Genomic DNA, 10,442 nt, shown 5'->3' on the forward strand with positions numbered 1-10,442 from the left:
TGGTATTTGGACTTAATGATCTTCATGTAGGAAAAGGCTGAGTCACATAAATAAGTGGAGCCGAATAATGCAGTCAAGGAGGTAGCACATTTCCTCAAGTTGGGGTACTTTTCCTGTGTGAGTAAGTTACAGAACTGTCCAAGTCTCTGAACAAGACGTCAGCTGCTTCAACTAATGCTTCTTTTACCATCTCTCTGTCTTGGAAGGACTTATTGTTTTTAACGATGGCGTGACTCACCCGGAAAGATGCTTCGGTGGCGACTTTCGCTTTTGAAGTATGTTGAGTGAAAAATGACTGCTGTCCGGACAACTGGGATTTTAGTTCGTCCACCATTCTCTTTCTCAGCTGGCTTTTCGGCGTGAAGTCAATGTTGGATTTTCCATCAACAGTCCGAAAATGGCGCTCCACATTTTCCCATTCCGTATGAAAGTAATATGTTTTGCCCCCTTACTTGGTCCCGCTTTCTCACTCATTTTGATCACCATATGTTTCAGCAAGGGCTTAAAATCTGAGGTAATTTGCTGACTAGCTTGTAAATTTTGCTGCGTTTAGTGCCGTTGTTTACGCATGCACGGCGACCGAAAGGTAAAAATTCAGTTGTCATCTGAATGGTTGCCCTGTATGTCAATCAAGTGACGATAGGCTGACAAATGTTTTTTTTACTGTCATGCTGCGATCGACCAGTATTACCTCCGCGATCGACCAGTAGATCGCGATCGACGTAATGATCACCCTTGGTTTACAGACACGGTTCAATGTAAATTTACGTTTTGTAGCGTCACATGTGTTGTTAGCTTCTTTTGAATCTTTTTTCTGGGCTGAGGTTCTGTGCATCTATTTTGGAAAATGATAAATGTGTTGCGTCACACGCGTGTATGATTTTGAAGTGCGCCTTTCAACACTTTCATGTCTTTCAATTCCTTGATCTCCTTGATGTGCGTATCACCCTGACGCATAGCACACGCTTGCAAATTGTATAAAAGGAGCTGTCGCGGGACAGAGAGATTGGGGCGAACCACGGGGCAGACTCAACTCGGACTCACGCCCGGCTAACGCCGGGCGTCGGACGGACATCACGGCACGACTTGCTCGACTCCACGCCGCGATCAAGCTCTGCGCGTCACCTGCCTGGGAGATCTGACAACGAACCTACTTACAAATAAAGAGAACCATCAAACTCTTTATTGGCGAGCCAGCCAGGAGCATTTTTTCCCTCCTCCTCAGCCCAATCAACTCTCCAAATGGAAAGAACCAGATTTCCCAGCCGCCTGTGAACCCGGCATCTTCACAGCAAGACCCCTCGAGCCGAGCTCCCGATGGGCCGCCACCACCCGTGGGCGCCCCGACCCCACCGTGAAACCTGCCGCACCCTGATGGCCAACATCGTCCAATTCGCCTGGCGACTCTGCAACTAGCTGCATCGTATATGTCCACGATCGGACATCGTCGGACATCGCTTATGTCCACGATCGGACGTCATATATGTCCATGATCGGACATCGTCGGACATCGCTTATGTCCACGATCGGACTTCGGGAAGACGCTTCATGGCCGACACGGCCGCCGACGTCAGCGTATTTCCTCAGCGTCCTGCAGAGCGCCATGGCAGCGCGATCATCGCCACCGTCGCCGATGACCGGCCTGTCCGTGCCCGGCAGCATGACCAACCCCACGTTTCTTCATCCTCACAATCCCTCATCGATCGACTCAAACTGGCAGTCGTAGAGCACTCTTTGCCGTGCTCCCGTACAACGACTTCAGGCACCACGAAACTTCACCATGTCGCAGAATGACTTTTGTTTTTATTTCTTTTTCCTTCATCGTTTTCACCGACTTCGGTGTTGTGTCCAGAGGAATGAGAGAGGAGAGTTGCTTTGTCAACGTGTTTATTGTGCCACCATCTTAGTCTACCTGCGGTCGTGACGTCACCGCTGCTTTTCGACCTGTCGCAACATTCTGTAGCAGTGTGACATATGCTACATTTACCCCCCCTCCCTGAAGGAACAAAAAACACTCTGTAACAAGGGAAATCGGGTAGACTGCCGGTTTCCCTGCTTAGCCGTGTGGGTTATTCTGCCACGCGATAGGCTAAGCACTGGCTAGGGTCTGAACATTCAAAATCGGTGATAATTGTCCAAATACCGAGGGCAAAGGCGAACGCGAGCTGGCCGAGGCTCTGGCCCCACGGGCACGGCTGGTTCACGATGCTCTTCGAGGCGTCCCATCAGTGTGCTCTGATGTGTGACAGGACGTCAGTAGTTTTTGCCTGAGAAGTCGTTCGAGGGGGTCGGTGCCGCCACTCTCCTTAGGCGGCTGGCATGCCAACGGGACCCGTCAACCAGACAGAAGGTGGTCGGTCCGAGTTGGGCGGTAATCTGGACTGGTGCTGTCCAGAATGAGTCCAAATTGTGAGAGCAGCTCGGCCGGCGAATGCGGACCCAGTCCGACACAGTAAGTGTGCGTTGCTTCGTCCGGCGCTTCTCGTTGGGCCCTCTGCTGGCTGAGGAAGAGTAGGGCAGGCCGTCTGCTTGGTTGGAGCTTTCTCCACCCCCGTTGGCCTGGGGGTGAATTGTGGCACCCGCATTGTCAGAGATAGAAAAGCCGAGTGCACAAAACAAGTCCAAGCCCAAGAGGTTGGCGCCATGACGGGATATTTGGAAGGTGAAGGGGGGGAGAGTCCTCGAGCCATAGCGCACTGTGAAGGTGGCAGTGCCCACCATACCAATCTTAGTTTGGCCATAGCCAAACAAGTCCTCAGCGTTGGCCTTGATCTGGAGATGAGGAAATAGCCGTCGAACTGTGGACACGTTCAACAGTGACCTGGAGGCTGCAGTGTCGAGCAGGAGTGGTAAGCTCACTCCATCAAGTTCCACTGTGCACCACTTGAATGGCTTGGCGCGCGAGCCCACGCAGTGGATGGTGGTTCGCCTCGGCTGGTCTGGTGAGCGGCGTGGCGGGTATGTTGACGTGGGAGCAGAGCGGCACATCCTGGCGAAGTGGTTCCTCCTTCCGCAGTGCTGGCATCTCTGTCCAATGGCTTTGCAAGTTGGCGCGCGTGTGGGGTGCCAGGCAGACCCACAGTTGGCACAAAGTCTGCGTGTGTGACGATCGCTCGAGTGCTAGGAGGCAGACCTCGAGCGACGGACTCTTGGTGTTAGGGAAGGACCCGAAATACACGGCGTGACAGGCTTGGATGGATAAAGAGTCTTTACTGGAAAAAGCATCAAATAATAACAAACAGGGATGAATGAAGGAAGATAACTGAATGATAGCAGACCTGGCAACACGGAAGTGGAAACGGCAATGACCAAAAATACTCCGACGGTAGTGAGCGCGAGACAGATATAGTCAGAAGGCACCATCAGTGAAATGACAATCAGCTGTGGGAACCCAGGTGTACGATGATTGGAGGGGCCGTCTCCCAGGATTGGCGGAGGAGGTGACAGGAGGGGCGGGGCCGCCCCGGATGGCAACGAGATGTGACAGTGCCCCCCCCTCAAGGGACGCCTCTCGGCGGCCCCCCAGGCTTGGATGGGTGAGCCGCATGGAACGCCCGGGTGAGGGATGGGTCGAGGATCCAGGCACGTGGGACCCATTGACGTTCCTCAGGTCCATAGCCCTCCCAGTCGACCAGGTACTGCACTCCTCTGCCCCTGCGCCTGGAGTCCAGTATCTCCCGCACGGTGTAGACTGGTCCGTCGTCCAATATCCGGGGGGGAGGTGGGGGGGCGGGCGTGGGGGCTAAGGGGCTGGTCTCCACTGGCTTGAGGAGGGAAACATGAAACACGGGGTGGATCCGCATGGTGGGTGGCAGCCGGAGCCTCACCGAGACCGGGCTGAGGATGGCCTCGATGGGGAAGGGACCCGTGAAGCGTGGGCCCAGCTTGGCCGAGGACCCTGCCAGCCGAAGGTCCTTCGTGGATAGCCAGACCTCCTGCCCGACCTGGTAGCTGGGTGCTTGCCGTCGATGGCGGTCTGCCACCCGCCGGTTCCGGGATGCGGTGCGTGACAGGGCGTCCCTGGTCTCCTTCCAGACTCTGTGGGCCCGTCTGAGGTGATGATCGATAGACGGGACCTCCACCTGGCCTTCCTGTGTGGGAAATAAGGGCGGCTGATAGCCACAGGCGGACATGAATGGGGACCGACCTGTGGCTGCGGAGACCAGGGAGTTGTGGGCGTACTCCACCCAGGGTAGGTGCAGGGCCCACGACGCCGGGTTGTGGAGGCACACGCACCGGAGGGCCGCCTCCAGGTCCTGGTTCTTCCTCTCCGTCTGTCCGTTGGTCTGGGGGTGGTACCCAGACGACAGGCTCGCCGATGCCCCTAGGGACCGACAGAAACGCTTCCATACCTTGGACACGAACTGCGGTCCCCGATCCGACACGATGTTCGTCGGAATCCCGTGGAGACGGACGACCTGGTTAACCAGGAGTTGAGCCGTCTCGGTGGCGGACGGCAACCTGGTTAACAGAACGAAGTGGGCCGACTTGGAGAATCGGTCCACTACGGTGAGGACGACCGTCTTGCCACGGGAGGGGGGAAGGCCTGTCACGAAGTCGACGGAGATGTGGGACCAGGGTCTGGACGGAACCGGTAGGGGCTGGAGGAGTCCGGCCGGGGGCTGGTGGGAGGCCTTTCCACGGGCGCAGGTCGGGCAGGCCTTCACGAAGAGGGTGATGTCCCTCCTAAACCCCGGCCACCAGAACCGTTGGGCGATGAGTTGGATCGTCCTGTTGACCCCCGGGTGGCAAGCTATCTTAGATGTGTGCCCCCAGATGAGCACCTCGGTGCGTAGAGGGGGGGGGACGAACAGGCGATCCCTGGGACAGCCCCTGGGGATGGTGGTGGTTCCCTGGACTTGTTGGACTTTTCTCTCAACCTCCCACCTCAGGGCGCCCAGGATGCGCTGGGCCGGCAGGATGTTGGCGGTGGTCTCCTCCCTTTCTGCCGGCTCATGGATACGGGATAGGGCGTCGGGCTTGGTGTGAGCGGCGTGGCGGGTATGTTGACGTGGGAGCAGAGCGGCACATCCTGGCGAAGTGGTTCCTCCTTCCGCAGTGCTGGCATCTCTGTCCAATGGCTTTGCAAGTTGGCGCGCGTGTGGGGTGCCAGGCAGACCCACAGTTGGCACAAAGTCTGCGTGTGTTGGCCCGTTAATGTCTGACGACATTTATCTCGGTACGGTCGTAGGTGAAGGTGGGAGCAGAGCGGCACATCCTTGTGAAATGATTCATCTTCCCGCAGCGTTGGCATCGTTGTCCGGTGGCTCTGCAAGTGGGCGCACGTGTGGGGTGCGAGGCTGACCCACAGTTGGCACAAGGCGTGCGTGCATCGGCCCCTTGACGTCTGGCCACATTGATCTCAGCACCGTCGTATGTAGCGGTGGAGTCGTAGGTGAAGGTGGCGTCTGGGAGTGGAGGGGTTGGAGCAACAATCGGTGCCAACGCGGGAGAGTGTGAAGGTGTGGGTGGGTTCACGAACCGAGCCGTTAATTGTGCTGCATTCTCCAATTGAAACGCCATTTCCACAGCCTTGGATAGTGGGAGGTAGTCAGGGGACAATAACAGTTTCTCCCGTAGTTTGGGATCAATCGTGTGCTCGGCGAGTTGATCCCTAATCATTTCCTCCTCCAAGCGGCCGAATTTACAGAGGCCCGCTAAACACAGCAAGTCGGCAACGTAGTGGTGTATCGACTCGCCTGTTCGTTGCCGTCGTTGACGGAAGGCAATCCGCCGGACAATCACGCCCTGAGGTGGGGCGAAATGTCGGGCCAATAAAGTGACACAGTCCCCGTATGTCTGCGCGGGTCCAAGAGAGCGAAAAATGCGCTGCCCCTCACTACCTAAACTGTGTATTAGCACAGCCGTTCGGCGTGCTTCGCTTGCCTCGTTTAGTCCGGTCGCCGTCAGATATGTCGTGAACGAGTCATACCAGCGGGACCACGGGACTGGTGGCTCACCGGGGAGCGCGAGAAACGAGGGGAGGGGAGCTGTGTAGAAGTCCATCTTCGTCGCTAATGTTGTGTCCGGAGGAATGAGAGAGGAGAGTTGCTTTGTCAACGTGTTTATTGTGCCACCATCTTAGTCTACTTGCGGTCGTGACGTCACCGCTGCTTTTCGACCTGTCGCAACATTCTGTAGCAGTGTGACATATGCTACATTCGGATCCAGGAGGGGAGCCCTGTTGCGTCACACGCGTGTATGATTTTGAAGTGCGCCTTTCAACACTTTCATGTCTTTCAATTCCTTGATCTCCTTGATGTGCTTATCACCCTGACGCATAGCACACGCTTGCAAATTGTATAAAAGGAGCTGTCGCGGGACAGAGAGATTGGGGCGAACCACGGGGCAGACTCAACTCGGACTCACGCCCGGCTCACGCCGGGCGTCGGACGGACATCACGGCACGACTTGCTCGACTCCACGCCGCGATCAAGCTCTGCGCGTCACCTGCCTGGGAGATCTGACAACGAACCTACTTACAAATAAGAGTGACCATCGGGCCTGCCGTGAGTTAAGTCTCTTGGCCGACCGGATGGCCGCCAGGTTCTTGTGATCCGTGTAGACGGTGAAGGGGTGTTTAGCTCCCTCAAGCCAGTGTCTCCATTCCTGCAGGGCCAGGACGACCGCCAGCAGTTCCCGATTGCCGACGTCGTAATTGGCTTCGGCGGGGCTGAGCCGGCGGGAGAAGAAGGCGCATGGGCGTAGCTTCTGGTCGGTGGGAGAGCGCTGGGAAAGGACGGCCCCTACTCCGGACTCGGATGCGTCAACCTCGACCGTGAACGGAAGATCCGGGTCGGGATGACGCAGAACGGGGGAGTTGGTGAAGGCACGACGGAGGCGGTTGAAAGCCCCCTCAGCATCGGGAGTCCACCTGAACGGGAGCTTGGTGGACGTGAGGTTAGTGAGGGGGAGTGCCTTCTGACTATACCCGCGAATGAAGCGGCGGTAGAAGTTGGCAAACCCCAAAAACCGCTGGAGCTGCTTGCGCGTCTTTGGGATCGGCCATTCCACCACCGCCTTGGTTTTGGCGGGGTCGGCCCTGAGCTGCCCCTGCTCCACCACAAACCCCAGGAACGACAGAGAGCGGACATGGAAGTCACACTTCTCTGCCTTCACATAGAGCCGGTTTTGCAGGAGCCGCGCCAGGACCCGTCGGACGTGTTGCCGGTGTTCTTCTGCAGAGCGAGAAAAAATAAGAATGTCATCGAGGTAAACAAAAACAAAAACATTGAGGAAGTCCCTGAGCACATCATTAATTAAATTCTGGAATACGGCAGGCGCGTTCGTGAGCCCGAACGGCATCACCAGGTATTCAAAGTGCCCTAAAGGCGTCTTGAAGGCCGTTTTCCATTCATCCCCCTCACGGATTCGGACCAAATGGTAGGCGCTGCGAAGATCTAATTTAGAAAAAATGGTGGCGGACTGAAGGGGCGCAAAGGCCGAATCCATGAGGGGGAGAGGGTATTTGTTGCGGATGGTGATGTCGTTCAGGCCCCGGTAGTCAACGCATGGGCGCAGGGATCCGTCCTTCTTGTCGATAAAGAAAAACCCTGCGCCCAGCGGGGAACGCGACGGCCGAATGAGTCCTGCCGCTAGAGAGGAGTCTATGTAAGTGCTCAGGGCTTCCCGTTCCGGTTGAGAAATATGGTAAAGTCTGGAGTCCGGTAATGGAGCCCCTGGCTGCAAGTCTATAGCACAGTCATACGGTCGGTGGGGCGGCAGGGATTGGGCGTTGTCTTTGCTGAACACCTCCCGCAGGTCGTGGTAGCAATGTGGCACGCCTTTGAGGCAGATGGCCTCGGGCGGGCCACCGCGGGAGGGGTTACGCCCTGCCGTAGCCGACCGCAGGCAGTTAGCGTAGCAGTAGGGGCTCCAGCCCTGAATGGTGGGGCCCTCCCAAGAAATGGATGGGTCATGGGCCTTGAGCCAGGGGAGACCCAAGACCAATGGCGCGTTCCGGGAGGGCATAACAAGAAATTGGCGGTGCTCCACATGGTTGCCTGCCACTCGGAGCTTAAGTGGGGCCGTGAGGTGGGTGACCCGGGCTAATAATCGGCCATCCAGGTCGACGATCTCCTTAGGGGGAAGGAGATCTAAAAGTCGGCAGCCCAGCAGGTCGGCCAGGTGGGGGTCGATAATGCACCCGTCGGCCCCCGAGTCCACTAGTGCCCGCACTCTTTGGGAGCTGGAGGGGCCAAATAGTTCACTCTCCAGCTCCAACCGTGTGACTCGTGTAGTGGACTTAGCCCCCAACGGATTCCGTTTCGGCGGGGACTTACATTGGCCGTGGGTCCTAGGCTGGGGGCCTCGGGTGCGACGAGCCCTCGGGTTGGCGCGGTCGTCTCCCCCCCCTATCACCATCGGTTCAAAGAGTCCCTCCTGGGGCTGCGCGCGGTCGCTGCCGGGTGTGGTCGACCGGGGTCGGCTTCGGGGTACCTCGGGCCGTCGGTCGCTCAGCTCCTTTCGCCGCTCTCGAAGACGCTGATCCAAGCCGATGACAATCCCGACGAGGTCGTCGAAGGTGGTGCCGGCGTCGCGGGTAGCCAACTCATCCTTTAGGTCGGAATTCAAGCCGCGACGAAACACCCCCCTCAACGCTCGGTCGCGTGCTTCGCTTGCCTCGTTTAGTCCGGTCGCCGTCAGAAAGGTCGTGAACGAGTCATACCAGCGGGACCACGGGACTGGTGGCTCACCGGGGAGCGCGAGAAACGAGGGGAGGGGAGCTGTGTAGAAGTCCATCTTCGTCGCTAATGTTGTGTCCGGAGGAATGAGAGAGGAGAGTTGCTTTGTCAACGTGTTTATTGTGCCACCATCTTAGTCTACCTGCGGTCGTGACGTCACCGCTGCTTTTCGACCTGTCGCAACATTCTGTAGCAGTGTGACATATGCTACATTCGGATCCAGGAGGGGAGCCCTGTTGCGTCACACGCGTGTATGATTTTGAAGTGCGCCTTTCAACACTTTCATGTCTTTCAATTCCTTGATCTCCTTGATGTGCTTATCACCCTGACGCATAGCACACGCTTGCAAATTGTATAAAAGGAGCTGTCGCGGGACAGAGAGATTGGGGCGAACCACGGGGCAGACTCAACTCGGACTCACGCCCGGCTCACGCCGGGCGTCGGACGGACATCACGGCACGACTTGCTCGACTCCACGCCGCGATCAAGCTCTGCGCGTCACCTGCCTGGGAGATCTGACAACGAACCTACTTACAAATAAAGAGAACCATCTTTAAATGCACGACCTTAGAACGCTTGCAAACGTCTGGAAGAAAGAAGCAGGCTTCTGATTGGCTGCCGTGCCGAGTATGCAAATTTCAACTGCAAGTAGCCTATGTCTGTGTGCTTAGCGACGGTACACGTGTGCTGTTTGCGCGTGAAGGCGAGGGCGTCCGTGGAGTTCGTAGAGCGCGCGGTCAAGACAATCCATCCATGATTTTGCGGAATTTAACACAAGTAGGTATAATTGATCTTGAATATTTCGTTGTGAAATCATATGTTTTGAATGTTGAAAGTGATTCCATTTTTCAATAAATGTTTATTTATTTAACTTTGCAAACAAATTTATTAACTGATCAGGGATATTTTTTCACATTTAAAAGACAGTTAATAAATTGGGTTGTAGTGTTCTTACTGTGCTATGAGGTTTGTACACACTACATTTAAAGGACAGAAAAACGTTTTATAGCATCTAAAATACCCAAAACAGGCAGGCTGATATTTTTAGTTAAATGAAAAAACACAAATAAAAATGACTTCAAAATGAATCCGGAAATGGCCAGTTTCAGAAGGTCCCACCCCCTTGTTCGTGACGTCACGCCAAGACATCTTGCCTTGCTCGAGAATCAAAACAATGGCTTCAGATTCGGAGAATATGCTTTCTTGTTACTCATCCAGTTATGAATATGATTCAAATAGTTCTGAAGACGAAAGCATAAATGTTTGCAATTGATTAAAGGAGTCCTCCCATATCAATTCGAGCCGTCAATGACAGCAATGTAGCACCCAGAAAATGCAGAAGATGGCGCCTAAGCTCCATTGGAAATGGGCTGATTTGTCAGCTGGGAATTTGTGTCAGCGAATTATCAAATAGTTGTCTTGGTGCAACACACAACGATTCACCATCGCGTTATGTATGTGTTTTCCTTCTAATTTCGACATTGACACGGATCAACACGAAGTTTTCAGACTAAACAAAGTACCGCAAAATGCATTGTGTGTCGCTTTCTCTGTCAGGGGCGGCCCAAACGTGATGTCACATGGGGATCGTCATCAATTCGAAAACAAGACTTCATGAATATTCAGCGCAAGTCTTAAAACGTAAACTATAGCTATATGCTGTGGAATCTTTGTAAAATACACTCAGTCGAAGTTATTTGAAGTGATTTTACAAATTATGGACATAACTTGTCCGGAGGCGTCGGTTGTCCTTTAATG

This window comes from Hippocampus bargibanti, linkage group LG04, assembly GCF_051943395.1.
Source record: "Hippocampus bargibanti isolate YZ-2025 linkage group LG04, ASM5194339v1, whole genome shotgun sequence".
NCBI classification, from domain to species: Eukaryota; Metazoa; Chordata; class Actinopteri; order Syngnathiformes; family Syngnathidae; genus Hippocampus; species Hippocampus bargibanti.